Here is a 25,501-nt window from a genome sequence, read left to right on the forward strand (position 1 = left end):
TGGAAAAAAATAAGATAATTAGCTGACTCTTAAGCAGTAAAAAAATAACAAGGATATATTAGTGAATACACGTAAATATAATGATGCATCCATAATGTTTGTTCTGAGGGGGATTCAACAAACACTTCAAAACGCATCAAAAATTTGTTTACATACATTTTACTATGTTTTTAATAATCGGACAAAATTACAGGGGGTTAAAAATCTGCGAAACCCTCCCTGGACACGTCCTTGGTAAGATGATTTGCTATGAGCTTGGGCAGGCTTAAAAATGGACGCATTGTAATTGATCACTCTCTATCTTTGGTAGTAGCGAAAAAGTGGGCAAACAAAAGTGATCAAAAAATTAGTGTACAAGGAAAGTAAGACACATACATCTAAAGAGGGTCTTTAAGGTTTATGTCCTGCAATGAAACATGCGATTTTGCGACAAGCCTATATCTGTAACTTGCATCGAAAGGAAAATATACTTGTATAATTTAATGCACTAGTTTCCCATCTATACATTCAACGAGTCAGAATTATGATATTGCTCAGATGATTTTTAGATAATGGTGTAAATTTGCTATAAAAAAGCATAACAAAATGTTCCTACTGTCGCACGTTTCTGACGTATTTTCAACATATTTTTCGATTAAAAATAAACTGCAAAGCAAACTAAAAAAAAAAATATTAAGTGGTAGACTAATGAAAACTGCAGAGCCATAGGAGACGAAAAATCTTTACAGGTAACATAAATCATAAAGGTAGAATCAAACAGTTCGCGATAACGAACAGTAAGTAAGGAACGACTCGGCTGAATAGTAACCAAAACTCTAGATGTATCAAAAGAATCAGCTTATTATGAGTATTGGCAATGTCTTTTATCTAGTAGTAAGGCTCCGTGGAATACACAATTCCCGATTCAACAAATTTCAAGGACACTTAAAGCTCTTTTTTTGCAATAGTTTCTTCCGTTTTTGTAAAAAAAAAAAAAAAAAAAAAAAAAAAAATGGAAATCCAAACGACAAAAAGTTCAAAATAAGCTAAGACTTTGGTTCTTCATGCAGAGGTTTTCATGCTTTGGTTTTGGTTTCATGCTTTGGTTTTCATGGCCTCCTGTGGCTTGGTACTCGAATGAATGGTTAGTAGTAGTTGTAGCGATAGAACAACAAATTGAAAGCGATTATTTCCTTTTAAAGTCATGCCTTCCTTGATCTAAGTGAAAACTACCGAAGACATCTTAAATTTTCCTAAATTCGCATGGTATGGTTAGGTTCAAAAATTAATGAAGAAAATTCTTTGAATAACATGACGTCTCAACACAGCGCAAGAAACATGATCTCTGAAAAGCATTATTCTGCAGAACTAATAGAAGCTTAAATTACCACACGCATATAAGACATTGATATATATGAGCGTCACCGATTCAGACACCCGAAATGATGGATCACTCCCAACTGCGTATAGCCATCCCAGTCAGAATCAAGCTTATGTGAAGTCAACTTAAAAAGGGGTGATTTTAGTTCTCAATTCAAACAACATTAGAAATCTTCATTGGAAATTTTTTCTTTCTCTTTTTTGAAATCACAAGATAATTTATAAGAACCATAACAATTCTTTTAATATTTATTTAAAGAATTTGTGCTTAAATTTAAAGCTAATAAAAATGCCACTGTCAAGCAGACCTACAGAACAGACATGTTCCCAGGGTTATAAGGGATATAATTGTCGGCAGCCAAGTAAACAGGGCAATTTTCGGGAGAAGTAGTAAAACTTAGAAAAAAACGCAAAAATAGGCTAATTATCTGAATAATTCAAGAAAAAATATAAAAATATAAATTAAAAATGTAAAAACATATATATATTTGTGCCCGCTTATTACAAAAATGAGAAAAAAAGCAAAGTACCGAATAAAAAAAGAAAAAGAAACACGGCTAACGCTAAAACTTAATTTTAATAATCACCTTAAACACTATCACATACATATTTGAGTCACTGTTGAATCGTGTAGCTTCTTGAGAGATCGCACGGAAGCTCTAAGCTCTATGTCGATCACTTTAGTTTCGTGATTCCCAAAGTGGTCCAGGTGGAACCAAAGGGGTCAACGAGAGACGTGAAAGGGGTCTACATTGGCTTGACGAAAAAATAGAGGTCCACAATTTGTAAACAAGGGTCCACAAAAAATGATCTGGTTTAGATTGTGAAGAACTAAATTGCTGAGTAGACTTCACCGATCAATTTACGCAGATAATATTTTAAGAAGCTTAGCGACTGTTACTTGTAAAAACGGTAACCTTAATTCACTGTATCAATAGCACCTAGTAGCAAAAAGTTTGAGTGATAGATTGCACCAATCTTTTCAATTTGTGTTAATGCAGTCAACAGAAAATGTAACAATGCATTGAATGCGCGTTTGTTTGCGCAATATTGCGATGAAAATGTTGATAACTCCCAATGATTACCTCTATATCCTTATCGCTGGTTGCCAAAAGGCGCGTGTTTAAAAAATTTTACTCAGTTTTTTAATTGATTTTCAAGTTTCTGGAAAGTATGGATTAAGATTTAAAAGAAAACTTGAAGAATTTGAAAGCAGACATCGCGTGTTTGACAAATTTGTTAATGACACTAACTTACAATTACACGGAGACAGCCTCAATTAAAAGAAAAAGAAGGATGTAATTGCAGCTTTTCTTGGAAAATTGAAATATATGAAGCAAAACATTAGTCGGCGCAGATTTTCCCGATTTTAAAATTTGTTACAGGTAGAATGCCTTGATTAGAATATTCTGACATATGTGCAACGTTTAATTGTCCTGCATGGTGACTTCAAGATCAGACTGAAGATATTCTGACGATGGAAACATCAATATGGATTATAAATCCATTTGATAGAATGGAAGTGCAGAATGTGATGCTGAAAGAGGAGCTCAAGCTCCTTGGAGTTCTATTTAGGACTATGGAGTTCTCATTAGGGGTACTAATGAGGATCTGAAGGGAAAATTTTAAAGGTGGAATCGAATATTTCGACTGCAGGCCTTAGACTGCAAATATTCGACTCGCTTTAGCCTTAGACTGCAAATACTATTCGACCAAATATATTGGCAATCGGCTGTCGATCCATCAAATATATATCTGTCACTAAAATTATGACTGTTTTGTGATTGTAATTGTAATTGTGTTTCATTTTTCAGTGTTTAATTTTATTTATATTATAACGGTTACATTAAAATGTAATTTGAAAACAAAAGTAATTAATAGTATGATAATTAAGTATTTGAATGAATACAACACTAGAAAATGTAGGCCTACTGTTTTTTTTTTTTTTTTTTTTTTTTTTTTTTTTTTTTTTTTTTTTTTTTTTTTTTTTTTTTTTTTTTTTTTGTTATGGCGAATGGAGAGTTTTCTAAAGAAGGTAAGTGTAAATTGGTTGGTTTCTTGTGCTATGAATAGTCACAAAAAGGTAAAGTTGGGTGAAATCTCTTTTATGACTGCCCAATTTTACTTTTGGATATCCACTGACAGTAAAATCAGTTAATCAATCAACCAACCAAAATTCACTTTCTGTTTCGAAAACTGTTGGAATTCAACTAAAACAAAATCTCCGTTCATAGTTCTAATCTTCACATTTTTTCCTCGAATTTTGGGAATATGGTAGACACTTAACTGCAGGGGTCCACCGAAACCAGTGTAATTTTTGAAAGGGGTCTATAAGGAAGAAAAGTTTCGGAACATCTTCTTCAGTTGATGGATTGAACATTCCGTATACAGACAAGATCTCTGTGTTGGAGGTAATGTGTGGCATTCCCAGCAAAAATTTTGCGCATCGGTACTAAGTGCTCCGTATTTTTCGATGCTCGATGATAGACAACATTTTCCTACAAGGACGATATATACCAAATTATGGGAGAGACAACGACATTGAAAAGTTTAGAATTTATAAGAAAGATGGAATGACCTCTTGCACTTCACTCTTGGAATGACCTCTTGGAATGACCTCTTCCTCTTGGAATGACCTCTTGCATTTCACTGTTGTTCCATAGGTCGATGTAATAGACCTACAGATTGAATCGGTCAACAGGCCTCTAATGGATCTAAGGGTCTCGCCGTAAGTGATACCAAGGTATTTAAGAGACTGTGATTACTGGATTCTAATACTATCGATGACGAGATTAATATCTGCGGAATTAACACCATTAAGAACAATAAATTCCGTTTTTTCAATCTTGGCCCGTTGTTCTATTCTTCTGTATAGGGTCACTAGGAAGTGAAGATTATCTTGTAAACCCCTTAGCGTGTTGCTAAGGAGCAACGAATCGTCTGCATATGAAATAAAACTGATATCCACACCCTTTAGAAAAATGTCCTTCGAATGAGTCTAGTTACGGAACAAATTGCAGAATTGAACATGTTGGGGCTTAAAACAGACCCTTGTCGAACTCCCTTAGAAAGCTTATATATATATATATATATATATATATATATATATATATATATATATATATATATATATATATATATATATATATATATATGTGCTTCTTGTCTTCAAGGACGTTATACAGAACTACTACAAATCGGCACTTGAATGTCTGTCAGAAAATGTTTCACGCTTTTACTAAAATTTCTGATCCACTTTCTTCATTTATTTACTTTCTTTTTTTGCCTTTCAGTCTCTCTTTTTCGGTTTTCTTTGCCCGTTATCTTTAATTGGGCCCGTCAGACAAGAAGCAACTACAGACCAATAACACATCAATTCTTGTACAGTTATGATCAAAAACAAGGAAAGATCGGGACTACTTATTGATGGCGTATGAGGAAACAAGGCTTTTGCCCTCAAAAGACGCCTAGGTATTGCCCACTCTCACCACTCGCGTACACCAGGATGCCCGCACCACACATTGTGCATTGCCCCGTGCCCCGTGCATGAAACGAAGAAGCACGGCAGAAACATCTGAAGCTTGGCAGAAGAATTGGCACTTCGAGGTGTCCACCAGATGGTGAAGAACGGTTGACACATCAAATGGCAAAAACTTAATTAATGAAAGTAAGTTTTCACAATGTGCTGCTGCCTTTGACTGGCTCTTTTAGAATCGTTAAAAGTAGTTTATGCGAAGTATTTCAATGAATTAAATAATAGTATATCCAGATTGTATAATGGTAATTTAAGGCAGAAATTTCAATTTTTATCAATTTTCACGAAATTAATTATGTCATGAAAACAGGGAGGAATGCAGGAGGGATGGCCTCGGGCCCTAGTTTCCTAAAAACTCCTAAATTTCCTTTAATTTATGGACACTTCTTCGTCAAATTGTCAAATAGGCTAAACTTGCTTTCTTGTTATTCACCCGCCACCCAAAGAAAATTCCTGCGTACGTAATATTCTTTGAACTGCTATTGTAAATAATAGTGTATGAATTTCTGTGTGAATAATATAATCCTTTAATCCAATTTGGAACATTAAAACCGTAAGTAAAACAGTTCAAAATAGGGATGAAACCTTTTTTTGACAGTGAATAGATATATAATTATTTAACTGCATATTTCGAACACGTATACAGTGTTCATCATCAGCAGTAAAACTATTCACTGTCAATAAAAAGGTTTCATCCCTATTTTGAATTGTTTTACTTTCGTCACGGAAAGGCAGTGTGGTCTTCGAAAGTTATCTACGTTAAAATTAAAACCGTAAGTTCAAGTCTAAGCTGGCACAGTCTAAAAAAGGAAGATATTTTAGATCATTGGGACGACGATGAGGAAAGCTTATTTTCGAAAAGGTTTAATTTCGTTTCTTAGAAAAAAATGAATTTACGTTTTCAGAAATCCGATGGCGCAATTTAGCTGAAAACCAGCTATCTATTGAGGCTTCTAATAAATTGAAGTCAAATTTAAATGATATGGTATCAATTAAACAGAAAGCTTCAGCAGAACATTGGACATTGGCCGTAAAAAAAAAAAAAAGTTTTGAAAAGAGGAACAACCAGGGTTGCCACTCTTTTGAATCTCTTGTATTTTCTAATTTCCACCCTGAGCTTGGGATGTCAGAAAAAAAGTATTTAGGCTATTAAACATTACCCTCAAAAAGTATATTAAGTGTATACTGTTATTATTATTTAATATTTATTATTTTTTTTTAGCTTTAAAACTTTTTGCTAATGATTCTTGGAAAATTGCTTAATTCTCATTGGCAGCCCTATGCACAACATTGAAATAAATAGCAAAAATGGCAAATGACATAAAATATATACATAAACATATGAAAACTCGTAAAAATTCTGAGATTTTGAGAGAATCTCATTTCACTCACATATCTGGGTGGAATATTGTGTAGTCATATAAAACCATAAGAATCAATTTATTACTCTAATCATTCCATGTGGCGATGAAATGGGTAACCAATCAAGACGTAACCAAAAAGGGTAGATCACCCCCCCCCCATGTTGCGTGGATTGGTGCACTCTGTTTAGGATCCTTTTTCCGAGAGGGCGAGAGTTCGAATCCAAGCTACCCAATTATTTGGTTTGGGACGAGGGTCAGTGGCGTGACTCTGTAAGCTCAGTCAGGGTCGATCCAGCTCTAAATGGGTACCCGGAGAAATCTAGGGAAGGTAAACAGGAAGGGTGTGTAAAAGCACAGGATGGTTCATCCCCTCATTGCACTTCCTGGCTGAAGGGCCTTGAGACAGAGATCAGCACCGCAGGTTCGGACCTTAAGGGTCTAGTGCCACATCCTTTACCTTTTACATTTTTTACCCACTACCCTCCACCCTATCATAGCGAGATTTGTCTTTATAAGGCAAATCAAATGAATGAAACAAATGAAATGAAGAAATGGCAAATAACGTCGTTCAAACCTGTTTTTAGTTGAATTAAACTAAGTTTTAAGTTGTAACAACTTACAATTTTTTAGGTTGCATAGTATTCCTTATTTTCAAGACGTAAACAACCGAAGATACAGGTTTTTCAGATTAAATGAAAGAGGGATGTCAAAAAACACATGTAATCTCATTGCTCTTTAGGTATTAGTCATTTTTTTGTTTTTCAAAAGAGTTTTAACCTTACTTACAACTAATTTACAACTGTAAAGGTAACCAATATTTGTTAAATTAAACAGAATTTAAATTCTCCCTAATTCAGTTTTCTCTGGTTTCATCAACGTGTTTTTTTTTTTTTTTTTTTTTTTTTTTTTTTTTTTTTTTTTTTACTCCATTACGAAAGAGTCCCAACTGTGTGGATTCAAAATGTATGAACTATATTCTTTACGACTGTACAATAAATACTTGGCAAATATTCAAGGCTACCCAAAATAACTCTTTACCCAATATAAAAAAATAAAAATAAAATTCTTGTTGTAAAGAATAATTTTGCTATGAAAATATGGCTGTGATTGATAAAGTTTTTGAAAATTAGTTATTCAAAAGTAATTTCATCTTGGCGAACATTTATCTTGTCCGCAAAACAATCTCTTTTTTTCAAAACAAGACTATATCCAAGAGAGGGCTTGAGAATCTAGACCTTCCCCGCGCCATGAAAAAGTGAATACAATTTTATATGTTTTGGCTTTTTAATACCCATCGCGTTGTTATCCATCCGCACCCCTCAGAAAAAAGCTTGAACCCAACCCTGAATCAATTTCTGTGATAAGGACCTACTTCAAAAACAAAATTTCGATCAACGTGAAACAGTCAGAATTTCGTTGAAGTGGTTAAAATGTATCTACATTCTATTAGCATTTTTACAGCGTTGAAGCACCTATATTAACGAAGATTATGAAACTACAGAACATTATTTTCCTACACCGACTTTCCACATCATTAAATCTATTTTCTTTACACGTGACTGGCTACTGAAAGGGTTCGCAAAGCCATTCTTTCCATAAGAAAGCCATTGGCCTTATCTTAATTGCTCCCTTTAAAGAAAAGGGGTATAGGAAACGAAAGCAACATAATAATTAAACAAGGAAGGGTTGTTCCAATGACTTCCACCTTATTTAGTTCAGCTAATTAGGCCTGTTTACCTGACATATAACATGGAAAATAGCAATTCATCCTGAATGCTTATCAATTTTGATACTCCACTGTACGACAAAAGGTAATGAAAAAAATTAAGTAGAATGACTAAAAACAGGATATTTAGACAGGATAAAAATAGGATAAGTATATACAGGATAAAAACAGGAAAAACAGGAAACAGGACAGTGCATCGACACGAACATGCCTGCTTACAGTGAGCCTAGGTTACATAAACGTCCAAGACTTAGAACAGGAGATGTTACTACGGGATCGTGGTTGCAGCATTCGCTGCAATTTAGTAAATAGCCCATAGTAATCAAGCCCATAGTAACCGAACATATCAAAACGCTCTTTGAAAAAAAAAACTAAGTGAGAAAAAAACTGTCATTTGTAGCTGATTCAAAACGAGTAGCTATTATTTCAATTAATATCAATGGTAAAATTTAATGCGAACACAAATTTATAGGAATTTCAAAAGATAGCCGGAAAACCTTCGAAAATGGTGTCAGATCGAAATGAAAACTGCTTCATTGGAATTGCTACTTTTGAAAATTCCTTAGAGTGAAGCTACAGCCCCCCCCCCCACCTTGAACAAGAAGAAAAATCACTTTTATATATGGGTAGCAATAATATATATATATATATATATATATATATATATATATATATATATATATATATATATTATATATATACTATTTTCACAAGTATCAAAATTAAAAAAGGTTCGATCTGGAAAAATTGAACTAGAAAACAGGGAGTTTTTGCCGAACTTGAAATAGAAAGTCATCCGGATATGTCACGAATGCCAACACTTTCTTTCTAGTTTCCATTTTAGCCATTGCTAAGCCTTTTAGGACAGAAAAGCTAAAGCTATTTTTTATATTTCATCCGATGGGGTGACATATAAATAACTACTTTGCAACGTAGTTTTTTATGTCATCCCTCTGCCAGCACAAAGGTTCTTGTTTTAATTTGAATTTCTTTCAATTTTATATTTGATAAAAATCTATATCATGAGAACGTAAAATTAACGAGTAAGATTTAAGAAAAAACATTGGTATTAGCGTTTAGGCCGGATAAATTAGTATTAACGTTTAGGCCGAATACATTAGTATTAGCGTTTAAGCCGAATACAAACACTTCGCTTCGAAAAACAGAAAATCCCTCAATGATTTACTTGTTCTGCATATTTCCCCAGGTTCTTGCGACAACTTTTGAATGATATAATTATGACATTAATTAGCCATCATCTAAGGAAGGATGAAGATAAATGATGGAATATTTGAGATTAAAAATCTGATAATTATTTTCTTTTGGTATTACTGTGAAGAAAGTAACTCTAGAGCAAATGATAAGTAATCTAGTTTCGTCAAAGCTGTAATACGATGGTTTTCACAAAGCAAAACATACTGCAAGTTCAAATTTTGTACAGAAAAAAGTATGAAGGGACAAATTTGCAGTCTAAATACACTTATTTTGCCAAAAAGCAAAAGAGACTAAGAGACGCAAAGCTGTATTAGGCTTCTGAAGGGACACATTTGCAGTCTAAATACACTTATTTTGCCAAAAAGCAAAAGAGACTAAAATAACCAGGATAGATTAGAGTTTGCCAAATACCAAGTTTTTATAATTTCTTTTACGAAAATTTCTTTTGCGAAATTGTCTTTAAAGCTATACCACAAAACCTGTTCAGGCAGGGGGGGGGGTCAGTTCCTCAGATATGCTTATAAGACATACATAGAAGAACAAGAGCTAAGAGCTCATATGGCACTTGTGACGAGGCGAGAAGAGCTAAGAGCCAAGAGATCATATGGTATGAGCTCTAACGAAATTCTATGAATCAATAGATTGATTTAAAAAGAAAAATAAGAGGCTTAATGCCGGTCAAGATTTAAAATATAAGAGCTCTGAGTCACAAAGTCCTTCTAAATATCAAAATTCATTAAGATCCGATCACCCACTCGTAAGTTATAAATCCCTAATTTTTTCTAATTTTTCCTCTCCCTTTTGACCCCCAGATGGTCGAATCTGGGAAAATGACTTTATCAAGTCAAATTGTGCAGCTCCCTGACACGCCTACCAATTTTCATCGCCCTAGCACGTCCAGAAGCACCGAACTCGCCAAATCACTGAACCCCTCTCCCAACTCCCCCAAAGAGAGCGAATCCAGTACGATTCTGTCAATCACGTATCAAGGACATTTGTTTATTCTATCCACCAAGCTTCATCCCGATTCCTCCACTCCAAGTGTTTTTCCAAGATTTCCCCCTCCAACTCCCCACAATGTCAAAAGATCTGGTCGGGATTTGAAATAAGAGCTCTGAGACATGAATTCCTTCTAAAATCAAATTTCATTACGATACGATCATCTATTCGTAAGATAAAAATACTCCAATTTTCATGTTTTCCAAGAATTCCGGTTTCCCCCTCCAACTCCCCCGAATGTAGCAGGATCTGGTCGGAATTTGAAATTACAACTTTAAAGCACAAGATCCTTCTAAATATCAAATTTCATTAAGATCTGGTCACCCTTTTGTAAGTTACAAAACCATCAATTTTCAAAACTACCCCCCCCCCCCCCCAATTCCACCAAAGAGAGCAGGTCCGGTCCAGTTATGTCAGTCACGTATCTTAGACAGGTTTCTATTCTTCCCATCCAGTTTCATCCTGATCTCACCGCCTTAAGTATTTTCTAAGATTTCCGGTCCCCCCAACTGCCCCCCCCCCCAATTACGCTTGATCCGGTTGAGATTTAAAATAGGATATCTGAGTTACGAGGTCCTTCTAAATATGAAGTTTCATGAAGATCCGATCACTCCTTCGTAAGTTAAAAATACGTAATTTTTTCTTATTTTTCAGAATTACCCCCCCCCCCCAATTGAGCGGATCCGTTCCAATTATGTAAATCACGTATGCAAGACTTCTGCTTATTTTTCAAACCAAGTTTCATCCCAATCCCTCCAATCTCAGCGTGTTCCATCATTTTAGGTTTCCCCACCCAAACTTCCCCCTATGTCACTAGATCCGGTCAGGATTTAAAATAAGAGCTTTGAGACACGATATCCTTCTAAATATCAAATTTCATGGAGTTCACCCGTTCGTAAGTTAAATATACCTAAGTTTTTCTAATTTTTCAGAAATAACCCCCCCCCCCCAACTACCCCAAAGAGAGCGGATCCGTTCTGGTTATGTCAATCATGTATCTATGACTCGTGTTTTTTTCCCCACCAAGTTTCATCCCGATCCCTTCACTCTAAGTGTTTTCCAAGTTTTAGGTTTCCCCCTCCCAACCCCCCCCCCCCAATGTCACCAGATCCGGTCGGGTTTAAAATAAGAGCTCTGAGCCACGATATCCTTCTAAATATCAAATTTCATTGAGATCCGATCACCCGTTCGTAAGTTAAAAATACCTAATTTTTTTAATTTTTCAGAAATACCCCCCCCCAACTACCCCAAAGAGAGCGGATCCGTTCCGTTTATGTCAATCATCTATCTAGGACTTGTGTTTATTTTTCCCACCATGTTTCATCCCGATCCCTCCACTCTAAGTGTTTTCAAGTTTTAGGTTCCCCCACCCCAAACTCCCCCCAATGTCACCAGATCCGGTCGGGATTTGAAGTAAGAGCTCTGAGAAACGATATCCTTCTAAATATCAAATTTCATTGAGATCCGATCACCCGTTCGTAAGTTGAAAATACCTCATTTTTTCTAATTTTTAAGAATTACTCCCCCCCCCCCAACTACCCCAAAGAGAGCGAATCAGTTCCGATTATGTCAATCATGTATCTGGGACTTGCGCTTATTTTTCCCATCAAGTTTCATCCCGATCCCTCCACTCTAAGTGTTTTCCAAGATTTTAGGTTCCCCCCTCCAACTCCCCCCAATGTCATCAGATCCGGTCGGGATTTAAAATAAGAGCTCTGAGACACAATATCATTCCAAACATCAAATTTCATTAAGATCCAATCACCCGCTCATAAGTTAAAAATACTTCATTTTTTCTATTTTTTGCGAATTAACCGGCCCCCCACTCCCCCCAGATGGTCAAATCGGGAAAACGACTATTTTTAATTTAATCTGGTCCGGTCCCTGATACGCTTGCCAAATTTCATCGTCCTAGCTTACCTGGAAGTGCCTAAAGTAGCAAAACCGGGACCGACAGACAGACCGACAAACAGACAGACAGACCGACAGAACTGGCGATTGCTATGTCACTTGGTTAATACCAAGTGCCATAAAAAAGTATAAAACTTAACAACATTCTACAATCCAAATTCATGCGTATCTGAAAACTTTAGCCAAAGTAAAAGTATAATCCAAATATTATTTGATCATTTATAACCAGCATACTTGACACTCTTTCAAAACCGTACGAATGAGGGGGGTTGCTAGGCTTGAACCCCTCCCCCCCCCAAAAAAAAGAAAAAAATCCGGCTCGTAAAAACGTAACAAAAATACACATTCGTTTTTAAGTTTTCTTTATTACAAACCCCCCCCCCCGAAAAAAATCCTGGATGCGCCCTTGCGTTAACGTAAGCTGACTCCAGAATTATCCGTGAAGATTTATATTTTCACAGGTTTGCCTCTCAATACTTGAATGTAGAACTAACTTGCATTTGAAATTTTCTAAATAAGACACTAACAGATTGTAATAAGGATGTTAGAAATTTGGGTAAATACATTTCCTGATCCGTGCGGGTATATTTCCAATTATTGCTCAATCAATATTACTTGTCAATCATGCTGCTTATATTCGTCTATTATTCTTTCTTTGTCTGTTCTTCCTATAGTTCCTTTTATTCCTCCTCTGAGGGTTCTCCCGAATCCTTTAACTCACTTGTCCAAGGCAGAAAGTGCCCCTACGTTCTCATCTGGATCCATCGACAAAAATAAAAACGACATTGATGTACGCTAATTGCTTAGTATTTCAATACGCTCAGTCCTATATGTTTTTTTTTTTTAAAGTTTAGAATTTGTTGGTAATCTTCCTACATTTCTTGGTAATATTTTTTCTTTCTTATCCAATTCCTCTTTACCTTCCATTTTGGACAAATAGTCCTCTCTTCAGAGCTCCACATTTGCTCCCTAAAACGAGTTGCCATTTCCTTTACTCTCAACATCTTCTCATCCCCTCATATTGGAGAATTTCATGTGACGTCATGCTTTTCTTCGGCTTTTCTTGGTTCGATACTTGGACAGATAGATTGAACGACAAAATGACTGATGACAGGACAAAACTATTTAATACGCTATTTAGTATTCAAAAAGAGAAATTGAAGAGCTGAGAAAAAAAATCAGTGACATTTCCATGTCTAAAAAAACTGTAGATGCCAGCTCCCCAACCAAATTCAAAATAAAAAACTAAATCCGATGAAATGCTATTCTTATTCAAATCCAAACAATAATCCTTTCTTCAAGTGTCAGATAAGAACGTGCGTTCACACCAATTGAAAAGATTTCCCTGTTCCAAACCATAAGGTGATGCAAAAGCTGAAGCCTTTGTGGTTTGACAAACTATTGTTCAATTCGTTTAGATCAGAAGCAATTTGCAGTTGAACAAACATACCATGACTGAGCGAAAAGTGACGATGTCTTTATCAAAGATGAAAATCTATTAAATTGTGCAGTTACTAATGACAGTTGGGATTCGCCATGCCTTACATTTGATAATAATAAAATTACAAAACCTTTAAATTACGACAACAGTTTCCAGAGTATACAGATGGTACCCAAAAACTGACAATTGTAACGTCCCCAAGATATGTATAGTTTAAACCGAGTGCATAGAATCTTTCTGGATAATTATTGACTAATGCAGCTCAATATGTTTAAAGATACCAAAATTTGAATTGAAAGTAAAATAAAATTTAAAAGTAATGTGTTCTCTATACTCAGCAAGGGCCGTGACCCATGGAGCCTTTTAAAGAACGCAGATTTGTGTGCGACGATATTCAACATCGATATACCGGATGAAGCATCAAATATCGAGACGGCAATATTGATATCTAAAACGAAATTTGGAAGATTTTGTTATCGTCGGCTTTTTCCGCCATCTACCGGTGAACCCAGCAGTAAAGACCCAACTTAGAAAAGTCTTCGCAAATGACCGGGAGTAAGAAGAATAAAGTGTTAAATACAATTATTCATACATACTGATACAGAGCAGACTGATACTTAATGACACATTGATACATAGCCAAAACGTCTTATATACGTTATGTATCAGTATGTTTGAGTGATATGATTTATTAGCTTATTCTTCTTATTCTTGATCATTTGCAAAAGCTTTTTCTATTTTGAATCTTCATTGATTGTATACTATTCGAAGTTTACAAAAAGCATGCAAAATACTCTTTAGTTACGATCTTCGTGATTGAAATTTGTCAAAACCAAGACTGTATCGAAGCCCAAAACAGATTCGAAATATCGATGCACTGAATATCAAATGTAAAAATATGAATAAATAATTAAATGAAAATATCACCCAACAGTAGTGCAAAGAAGAAACTTTTCAGCTTAGAGAACAATTGCATCACGAAATCTATCCGATCCACTGAGCCGATAGAATGTCAAATGTCAAGGGCGGACACTGACCAGCCATTAGTAACAAATGATACAACAATGAGGAGTTGAAGGTGTTTGGGACATGACTCATTTGAGCAGACTGAGCCAATAGATGGCTCCATGTCGATACATTATACTGGGCCCCATCTGGAATATAAATAAACAGAAGACAGCGCATCACGCTCGGTCCACCCGTTTTGAGGGGGCAATAAGTCATTAAACTTCACTGAAGAAGCTTGGGCCTTGGACAAAATTGGAGGTAATCACTACATCCTCACGTGTGATATTAAAATATATTTACTAGTGACTAGTAAACTCTCTCTCTCTCCTCAACGCTCACTCTCTCTAGAAAACAAACATATAAAAAAACGCCGAAGAACTAAATAATGAGCCATAAACTATGATTAGCCTGGCTCATCTTTCAGTTCAGGCACGTAGACTAAGGATTTATTTCAGTGGGAAGAATTAAAAAACAAGACTAGTAAATTGTACTATTAGGGTAGGGTTGACATATCCAATTTGGATCTTGTCGATGCACTGAGACAGTACTATAGAAATGAGGTAAAACTTTATGCAGTATAATTTATTTAGACCACAACCAAATGGAACTTATTCCGGCAGAAGCAGTTGCCGGACCATATTTTTTCAGAATAAATGTAAACCCCATGTAAGTCAGGTTGTAGTCAAAATGGTAGTGTAACATTGATTCCGCAGTCCCTGATAACAGTCAACTTCTCCCATCAATTTACTGTGCCGACATTAGCAAAAAAAAACTTTCCACAGTGACATTTTATGCGGGAATAACACCATTTCGGCAGTTGGTATTTGCGTTCAGGATTTTCGGCTTCCTTGAGAAACTAATTCCACCTTGCTTCCACCTTTCTTGAATTAAAATGGAATAGTTGTGGGCATCAAGTCATGGCTAATTGTAGAAAGAAAGCCAAGACAAATAGTCCAATTGAATGAGACAAAGACCTAGCATTATTCCCCCCCCCTCATTGCCGTCGATACCATCTCCCACTTATGCTACACCTCTCATGTCACTCCACGATCCCGAACTAGAGTCAAACATATTCGCTTCTTTCAGAGGCTCCACTGGTAATCACGTTCGGATTTGCAATTATAACGGAAAATCATCCATTATAATTGCTAGTGATAATTATAATGGAAAGTTGTCCATTATAATGGATATTTGGGAATTATAGTAGATAGTACGTCGGGAGAGTGGCAAATATATTGGAAAGTTGGACTTATACTGAAAAATGGATTTAAATGCCTGCCACGAGGATCAGGCAGGTTGATCCAAGAATTTAAAATTGATTGCCTAGAATGAGAGGTAAAGTTTAGAATTCCATTTTTCTGAGTCACTTTTAGTTTCTAAAACACTCTTCATAAACATGCCTTTCTGAAAACGACCTGTCGCTTCGAATTTTCACATTATTTTCAGTCAAATATATCACTGCGTTTTCAATCATCACCTAATCTGGGATTTCGGAGAGCGTCATCCGAACAAACACTTGATAATTGCTAAAGAAAATTTCTCCAAGTAATCAAATGATATTGCATGAGGCTGCATTTATGTTGCGCTAACAGATGGCCTTAGTTCGGCAATTGAGCCAAGCATGTAACAATATTTTGTATAATCAGGACAAGTTGGGTCTTGTCGGAATCCGGGGCGTAGCCAGGGGGGAATGAAACTTTGTGTCACTGCTCCCATCTAAAATCCTAATTTTTTGGAATATCTGGACACATCTTATTCAAATTTTAATGGTGGTTTCGATATTTTGGTCCAGATGGCAGCCCTAAATTAGGTGGCAAAATAAGGTAAATAAAACCTGATTAAATTGATACTAAACTAAGAGAAAATCACAAAATCGTGGTTTTCGTGCTATTTACAGTTTTTTATTTATTATGTCTCATTTTCTCGATTTCAGGAATTACCAGAAATAAAAGCTTTTGATTAAAATTTTCATTTCACAAATAATGAAGACCTGAAATTTTCTCTTGACAATAAGTTTTGTGAACCTAAAAATTTGATGTCCATAATAGTTGATATAACTCAAACACATTTTTATGTTTTTTTTTTTAAGAAAAATTGACGACATATCTGATGACACAAATACAACGCCAGTCGATTAACCGAAACCAAATTGTCTTTTCTAATCTATAGCCCACAAAATCCTATCTTTAAAACAGTCACTTTTCAGAATTTCCCAACACCTCAAAAGTGATCATAATCTCACGGAAATCAATTTCGGTCATATGGGCGAAGTGACAGCTAAAATTTGATGGAATCCAAACAGAAAATTTCATTCTGGTGTTTGTCAATCAAACCATGGAAAAAATACACACGACAACACACCTTAATGACAACGGTGATTCGTGCCAGTGGCAGACTGAAAAAAGAAATGACAGAAACAATATTTTTTTGCGGTTATACTGATCGAATAAACAATCATGTCATTAATAAACAAGTTTGATGGCGAACATACTTTGAAATCATTAGCGATCATGCGTATTTCAGACCACTAATCAGGTGCATGCCTGAAAACAAGAGGGGATCGCCACTAGAGAATTGACTGAGGGCTCCTCTTTAGTACAAATTTTAAGCAACATAAGCAACATAGAAATTGAACACTCAAAACGAAAAAATCGGGACTTCATCGGACGAAGAAAGACTGAAGCTCCAAATAAAGCTGGTTGAGAAAGGAGCATACACAGCAGTACTGTCCAATGGAAAAAAAGGAAACTGAAACTGAAACTGAAAACGGAAACTGAAACTGAAAACAAAGGAAAAGGAAAAAAAGGAAACTGAAAAACGGAATATATAATAAAATAAATGAATAAAGTTTTGAACGTTGGACAGAAGCATGCACATATATAGAAAGCCTCAGGGCCTGCCCCTCCCCCGCAAAAAATCCTCTTTGTACTTCTTATTCAAATTATCATACATTTTTATACTATTACACCCACCCACCCCCCTACGAAAAAAAATCTAAGGACCGACAGAAGCAACAAACTTTTTTAGTTACCCTAGCTGATGGAGACCGATGAAATCGAGCGTGTACGAAATTTACGATGGATCTTAGCTGCGTCAAAGGCTGTAGAATAACACAAAATGCTGAGTTGAAATTGAGTTCCCATCACGGAACGCGACGTGTAGAACATAGTTCCGCCATGCTTTACACCGTCGCCAAAACGCTTGGCATACACCCTAGAACGCTTGGCGCAGTTCCACCCCACTTGGCACGCGCCACCTGGTGTACATGATTTCTGAGAGAGAGCGACCCCTCAAAAATACATTATATTGAGGTGAATTAAGTGTAAAGTTTTCACTGAGGCTACTAGTTTACATTACAAACTGCCATGAATAGTAGAGTAGGCTAAATGAGTTTGACATATATTTCATCCTCTTTTCTCACATAAACATTAATTGCTACCCGAAGTTTTGTTTATACCAAGATTTAAATAGTTCAATACCTATTTAAATACACTTTTTAAATGTATTTTTCCTTTCCAGGGGTTTCCCCAGAAAAGCTATCTAACGACGAAAAACTTAGTCAAATCTAAGCATGAAACACGAGGGGGCATACTAGAGCTTGTGCCTTTCCCTTCCATTGGAGTGGGATATTTTATTGGCAGCAGCATATATTTGTAACGGCTTTTGATCCTTTTTAGAAGCTTTACAGTAGACAATTAATAATACAAAAGTGAGCTACAAAACCCAAAGACTAGAACTAAAAACAGTTCAAAAAGTCAATTTTTGACCATGTTTTTTATTGGGAAATAAACTCTTACATCCATAATAGAAACAAATTGCTTTTTATAACCGTCTTCAGTGGCGGCTCAGGGTTTGCTTGTACCTAGGGCAGAGTCTTGATTGGCAGCCCCTCCTCTGCGTCTCAAAAATTTTCAGGCCAAACTTTAACAAATTTTCATTTATTAACAAAATTTTCATGTATTAGAAAAATTTGGAAACAAAATATCAAAAAAAAAAAAAATAGTTGAATTCAGTTTACTTACTTTCATTTTCAAGCAATGATGATGAAGATATGGGAAAAATAAAAACTTAGACATTTTTTTTTGGATGTTCAATCAGATGATAGCTCAGTTCCCTTTCGCTTAGATAGACGTAAACTGAAAATTGCTCTCTATGAAAGGTGGTATCAAGGTTTCACTAATAGAGTGAGTTCATGGCCAATACAATTCTTTCAATCAAAAGACCATTTAATAGCTGCTTCTAAAACGAATATTACACACCAGCTAACGCAAATTATAACAGGTAATACTCGGTTAAATTATTTCTTAAATAAAATTGGAAAAGTTATAAGCGGAGAGTGCATTTGTGGTGAAAGTGAAACTTTCACCACTTCATTTTCACTTGCCTTGTTTATTTTTTACAACGTTTTGGTACGGAACTAGAACTCCAATCTCTAGGAATTAATTTCTCATTTTGTCCTAGTTCAGTAGTTTCTGATAAAGTGTTAAGGAAATGTTTGAACAGATTTTTATATTCAACTAGAAGACTGGTTTGATGTTAATAGTTGATATTTATACATGATTGTTGCCTTTGATTGTAGCATTTATTAGTTTCATTTTATTCCTGTTCTTTCTTTTTTTTTGTAGTGTTAGTTTGTAGACATTTAGGAGTGAAATACTTGTAAAGGTTTAATCACTTAATAAAATTATCATCATCAAGCCATTTTTTGGCTGCTAATTTAAGAGATTTTTATTTTATTCCGATGTTTTAGCTAATGCGGTGGTTACAGATTAATAGGACCAACAAATTAGCTACAAGGAGCATACACACAGTATGGATAGTTTCAAGGCCCAGTATTTTTGATACAATTAAGACTGCCGGCAAAATTGACTCCCTTTACTTAGCCCCAAAAGAAATGCACCCCTTTCATAATTTTTACGTATGGGCTAATCACTGTCATTGAGATTTTAGCTTTTTACTCTATAATATTTCGAAATAATATTAAAAATTTGCAAAATATTATAAATTCAAAAATCCATCATATACACAAATCCGTATCAAATCTGCAGAATTTCATCTCATTTCAATTGGAAATAGTGGCGTAAATAGAAATTAGCCTCCTTAGATGCCTAAATGGTGTCCAAATACACCATGAAATCACAAAATCAAAAGCATGTGCAGAATTGTAGTCCTACTTAACCATCCGTAAAATCTGCAGAGAACAACAAATCAATCATTTACCGTGTCGGTATCCTTTTGACTGCCAGCAGTTATGTACCTGAATGGTTAAAATAATAACTTTGTATTCCGCAAAGGTAGGAGGTGGGTTAAATAACTGCAATTATAACCCTCAAATTCAGCAGAGGAATAAATAACATAATATAATTATTTATTATATTCTTTTTTAAGCTGAATTCTGTTAGTTCAATTGCTTGATAAAGCCCTAGGACAAAAATGAAAAGAAAAGAATTCATTACTAGTGAAAAAGGTTCCACACTAATGAACCCTTTACATTTAACATTTTAGCTTCATTTTATGCGTAAATACAGTCGAGTTCTGTTTAGATTAACTGGACATATTGAGGGGGTGGGGGATACGAATATTTTTTTTACCTTGAAAATGAGCGAGCACTAATGTTCACTGCTCTGGCCTATGCTAGGGTAAAACACAGGTAAATAAAAACTTAATTTCTGGACGGCAGGGGGGAAGGAGTGCAGGTTTAAGGTAGATGGGGAAACCTTATCAATCATTTTATCCTTTCTGTATTCTTTTGGCTGCCAGCAGTAATATACATGGCAGGGCCAGGCATTCATTCTCCCACGGACAATACTCCAGCGGAAAATACCCCCACCCCACCCCCTCCGGCGGGTTGGTCTTCAATCCCTTTCAACTTATAAAAGGGACTAGAACTCTCAATTTCTGATAGAGTGAGCATCTTCCCAAGTTTCTACGACCATGAGGCGGAGGTGGGGATGAGGAAGGTTCAGTCCCCCATCTATAAGTAATATTTTTGAGGTCTAAACAAATTTCGCTGTCTTATGTAAAATCCCTGTTGTTTTACAATTTTAAGCATTTGCATATAAGGGCTTTGAACCTCTATAATGGGGTTCTCTGATTGTTTTGTAGATAGGGAGGGAGGATGCCTCAAAGCGAGCATTTTAATGCCAAAACATCCCAACTCTCATTGAGCCTTCGGTTAGATACAGATTTTTCTAAGGGAGAGACGAGGGGAAGATGGAGGTAGAAATTGATATAATAATCCCCAAGGAGGCTTCCAGGACTTATGTTTGGGGGGGATATTTTTCAGGGAAGGGGCAAAACAACTTTAAAAACAAAAAATGTGAAATTGATATTTAATCCCTCTTGATTTCTCGGAATATTTCTGGTCTACGCTGTTATCCTGAAAGTAAAGAATAACATTAAACCCCAAACTGAGCAGGTTGTCCCCTCCTCAACACTTCGCTCTTTACCCTAGAGTTTGACTCTTTCTCAGTACTCTACTTTTTAAAACAATAAAAAAATTAAGCGTAAAGAGCGAGGCGTTGAGGAGGGGACACCCCCTTTCATATACGGAATAATTTCTATTAGCTTTGAGTTTTATTGTCGCTCCTTACTTGCAGTTAAAAAACTTGTTTTTTTATTTAATTTTTGAACGTTTTTTAAATAATGCATGTTTTGATTTTTGCTCCCCGCACATGAATAATTCAAATGAAATTTGCATATTAATTTTTTTGGCTAAATGGCTTTCTCATAGTTTTGATCTGACGATTTTGATAAAATAAGGGGTGGGGGAGGAGGCCTAGTTGCACTCCTATTTTTGGTTAATTAAAAAGGCAACCAAAACTTTTTTTTACGAATGTTTTTATTAGTAATAAATATACGTAACTCACGAATTAACTTACGTAAAGAAATTTTATATTTGTATATTTTTACTACGTATATGAAGGGGTTCTCCTCCTCGTCAATACCTCGCTCTTTACGCTAAAGCTTCAATTTGGTCCCAATTCTTTAAGAATGACCCCTGAAACACAAAGGCCGTAGAATAAATAGTTGAAATTATTGAAAAATAATTTAGCGTAAAGAGTGAGTGTTGAGGAGACGAACCCCTTAGATATGTAATAATTTCTGTTCGTTTTAGGTTCAAATGCTGCTCCTTACTTCCACCTGAAAAAAACTTTTTTTTATTTATTTACTCATTGCTTTTTTTTAATAATGCTAGAAAATCCTGCGGCCCCTTCATGGAAATTTTCTTCCCTCATGAAAGTTCCTCCATGTAAAGATCCTCCCACGTAACACCTTCCCCCAACCCCCCATCAACGTGAAAAAGTCCGACTGAAAATGCCTGTGCAAAGTTTGTAACTTGCAGCCCTTACCCCGGGAACTGTAGGGGATTAAGTCGTCCCGGAAGACATAATTATTAGGTTTTTTCGACTATGCTGAACCAAATGGCTATCTCAAAATTTTGATCCAGTGACTTTGGGTAAAAATGAGAGTGGGAGGGGCCTAGATGCCCTCCAATTTTGGTCACTTAAAAAGGGCACTAAAATTTTAATTTCCGTTAGAATGAGCCCTCTCTCGACATTCTAGGACCACTGGGTCGATACAAGCACCCATAGGAAAAAGAAAAAAAAAACAAATAAACACGCATCCGAGATCTGTCTTCAGGGAAAAAATACAAAATTCCACATTTTTGCAGATAAGAGCTTGAAACTTCTATAGTAGGGTTCTCTGATATGCTGAATCTGATGGTGAGATTTTCGTTAAGATACTTGGACTTTTAGGGGTTGTTTACCGCTATTTTCCAAAATAAGGCAAAATTTCTTAGGCTCGTAACTTTTGATGGGTAGAACTAAACTTGATGAAAATTACATATTTAGAATCAGCGTAAAAATACGACTCTTTTGACGTAACTATTGGTATCAAAATTCCAATTTTTAGAGTTTCGGTTAATATTGAGCCGGGTCGCTCCTTACTTGTTTTCCCACTTTGCTAAAACCGTATAGGCTACGTTGTGCATATTATGAAAAAGACGGCAAAATTTACAGAGAGAGGCTTAGATAGATATTAACAAGAAAATAAACTCACAAGAATGTATTTCATGAGAGGGGAATTATGAGGCAAAAGACCCCCTCTTTAATAAATACCAGCAAAGGAGTGAAACGAAATTACAAACATTCTCTGAATTACCTTTGGCAGGTATGAATGCATAATTTATCAGTATTTTGCAATATTTTAGTAGTTTAGGGACCAAATGTTATAAAAATGTAGAAAATGGTGGAAGAAATAGAATATATCCCAAAATGTTTCGGGGGTGGGGGATGATGAAGCACTGACCAGAATTCCTGCAAAAGTGCATGATCCTTGTATAATAACATATGTACATTAATAATAGTAACAATAACACAAACCTCTTGTTTAATTTGAACATGCTAAAGAATAGAAAAAAATATAACAAAAAAACACATAAACTTGAAATCAATCTTCCTTCTTTCCCCTTCTGTAAAAATTCAAGGATTGTAAAATAAAACAAAAAAAGGAAAACACATCTTTATTGCATTCTCATGCCTAAGTTCCGTCAAAAACATACTCAACGGGAATCTTATACACCAGACTCGATATTTTGTGTCAGTCAAAATTTCAATTCTACCTTATTCTGAGTGACAGGATGACGTATGACTTGAAATGGGACAATATTTTTGAGAGAGGTCGAATTTTTTTAATGATCGGTCTAGAAATTTGATAGCCCATCGATCAGCAATCAGCGACGTGTAATTTTAGAAAACGTTGCAGGTATGCGACAGGATACCTTTGTGCCTTGAGTAATGCTTGAAGATGTAAACCATAGTAAAGTAATTTTCATAAAATTGAGGCATGACCAAATTACTGATCGAGCGTCAAGTAATTTTTTTGTGGTTTTGACAGGCAGACAATACTTTACTGTAACTACATCTAATCCAAAACTGACGTAATCTAAAGTAGTTTTTTTTTTTTTTTTTTTTTTTACTGTGTGTTGTATTTACTTTGAGGCCATACGGTATCCTTACAGAATCATCCTACATTGTCCATTATAATTTTTTTTTTTTTGGCAAATTATTCCGAACTTATGTTTACTATCAAGAACATGCTAAAATTATGTATTTCAATCAAGGAAGGCAACTGATTGAATTTACTTCCGAGGGTTTTTTTTTCAACGTTTCTTAAATGGTTCACTATTTCTTTGAAATTTCAATGCATGCCTAAAATTCTACAAGATTTTTCCAACCCTGAGAAGATTCCTTAAGGGAATTCGATAAAATAAAGAATCGCCTTATCACGTTCTTTATAAACTTTTTCAGTTTCTGTGATCGAACTATTTATAATTGATTGGGATCCAAATAAGTGAATAAAAACTAAAAGCCGACACCTACTTTTACTGAAATCTTAGAAAAGCCATTTTACTTCTTCTATTTTGCGCTAAGGATCGATATATTCAGTTTTAGTAAAAATTACATGATTAGACAGAGTTGATTATATTTTTTTGGTTAATCGAAGCATAATTTTTTTTTTTAAGTTCAGGAAAAGGCAGTCCCTAAAAACGTTCTAGCATACCTGCTAGTAAAACGTTAAAAATCAGAAGGAAATATCGTTTGAGCATTATGGCAGTTTTGGGAGCTCCCTGTGGTGCTATTCACTTTGACTGAAAACCTTGCCGACACAGGGGACATGCTATTTATGATGTAGGTATATTGAATAAATATACCTAAAGCATAAAATTAGTTGCTTAGAAATTAGTAAAAAATTAGTAATATATATATATATATATATATATATATATATATATATATATATATATATATATATATATATATATATATATATATATATATATATATATATATATATATATATATATATATATATATATGTGCAGCTTCAAATTTCCTCGAGGATTGGACACCCAGAATTACCAACTTCGGAGTTCTCGCTTGGCGTCGCTACTACTAGTTAGTCTAATCAAAATTCACTATGTGGTAAATTACAGACTAAAAAATATCAAATGTACTTAAGTTTCTTTTAAACTTTATCGACAACCAACTGTTTGCCAAAGTCGTGTACCCGGTCATGTTTCGTGTTGGGTTCCTCCTAGAACCAGAAGACGCAAACGCCAGACTCTATATGAGGTTCTCAGATCTCGACGTTATCTCAAGAAGGTTGCTGCGCTGTCAAACTCATTCTTTAAGGATTCTTGGTCCAAAGCACAGGAGAGATAATCGTTAAGAGGCACCGTCATCGCTTTATACGCCATCTGGCGTGGGAAGAATTAAGTAAAAAGAATCCATTTTTTATCTTTTTTTACGAGATAGGAAGGGGGATACAACCCATTTATAAAAATAAAAATTTCCATGTATTTGGATAACCAAACAAGGTACGAAAAAAGGAGAATGAACCTATCACAAGAGTGAATTGAGCGAGTGGGCCAGGGGCGTAATTTTGCCAAAATCCTGGGGGGACGGGGGTTTGGAGCAAGTTTCCCAAATCAAGTGAAAATGACAGTGAAAAACTAAAAACGAGCCATATAGCACAATAAAGGTAAAGGTATACTAAAGAAAACAGATCTGTTTCTGTGGAGAATTATGTATTCCTATCTTAGTTTTGACAAGATTATTTATGATACTAACTTTCAGCCGGGGGAGAGCAAACCTGGGTCTGGAGGGCAGCTGTCCCCCAACCCTGTAGCAATTTATGCCCCTGGAGAGGGCCCCCACTTTCTGCAACCTGGTGTATATCACAACGGCAGATGTAGTGCAAAGTTCCACCACACTTGACACTGTTTATGCTACGATTGACATAGTTCCGCCACGCTTGGAACAGTTTTCACCACTTATGGTACAGTTTCCGTCACACTTAGCACAGTTTCTGCAACACTTTTAGGAAAATGGTTCGAAAACACCAATTGAATCACCATAGCCAATTTATACAATAGA

The 25,501-nt window shown here is 35.5% G+C and overlaps 1 protein-coding gene across 3 annotated transcripts in view; it reads right to left on the reverse strand.

Annotated features, from left to right (window-relative positions):
- LOC136027015 (protein slit-like) overlaps nt 1–25,501 on the reverse strand; it is a 303,464-nt gene that overhangs the window by 213,187 nt on the left and 64,776 nt on the right. The gene's annotated exons all lie outside the window — the stretch shown is intronic.

This window comes from Artemia franciscana, chromosome 5 (genome assembly GCF_032884065.1).
Source record: "Artemia franciscana chromosome 5, ASM3288406v1, whole genome shotgun sequence".
NCBI classification, from domain to species: Eukaryota; Metazoa; Arthropoda; class Branchiopoda; order Anostraca; family Artemiidae; genus Artemia; species Artemia franciscana.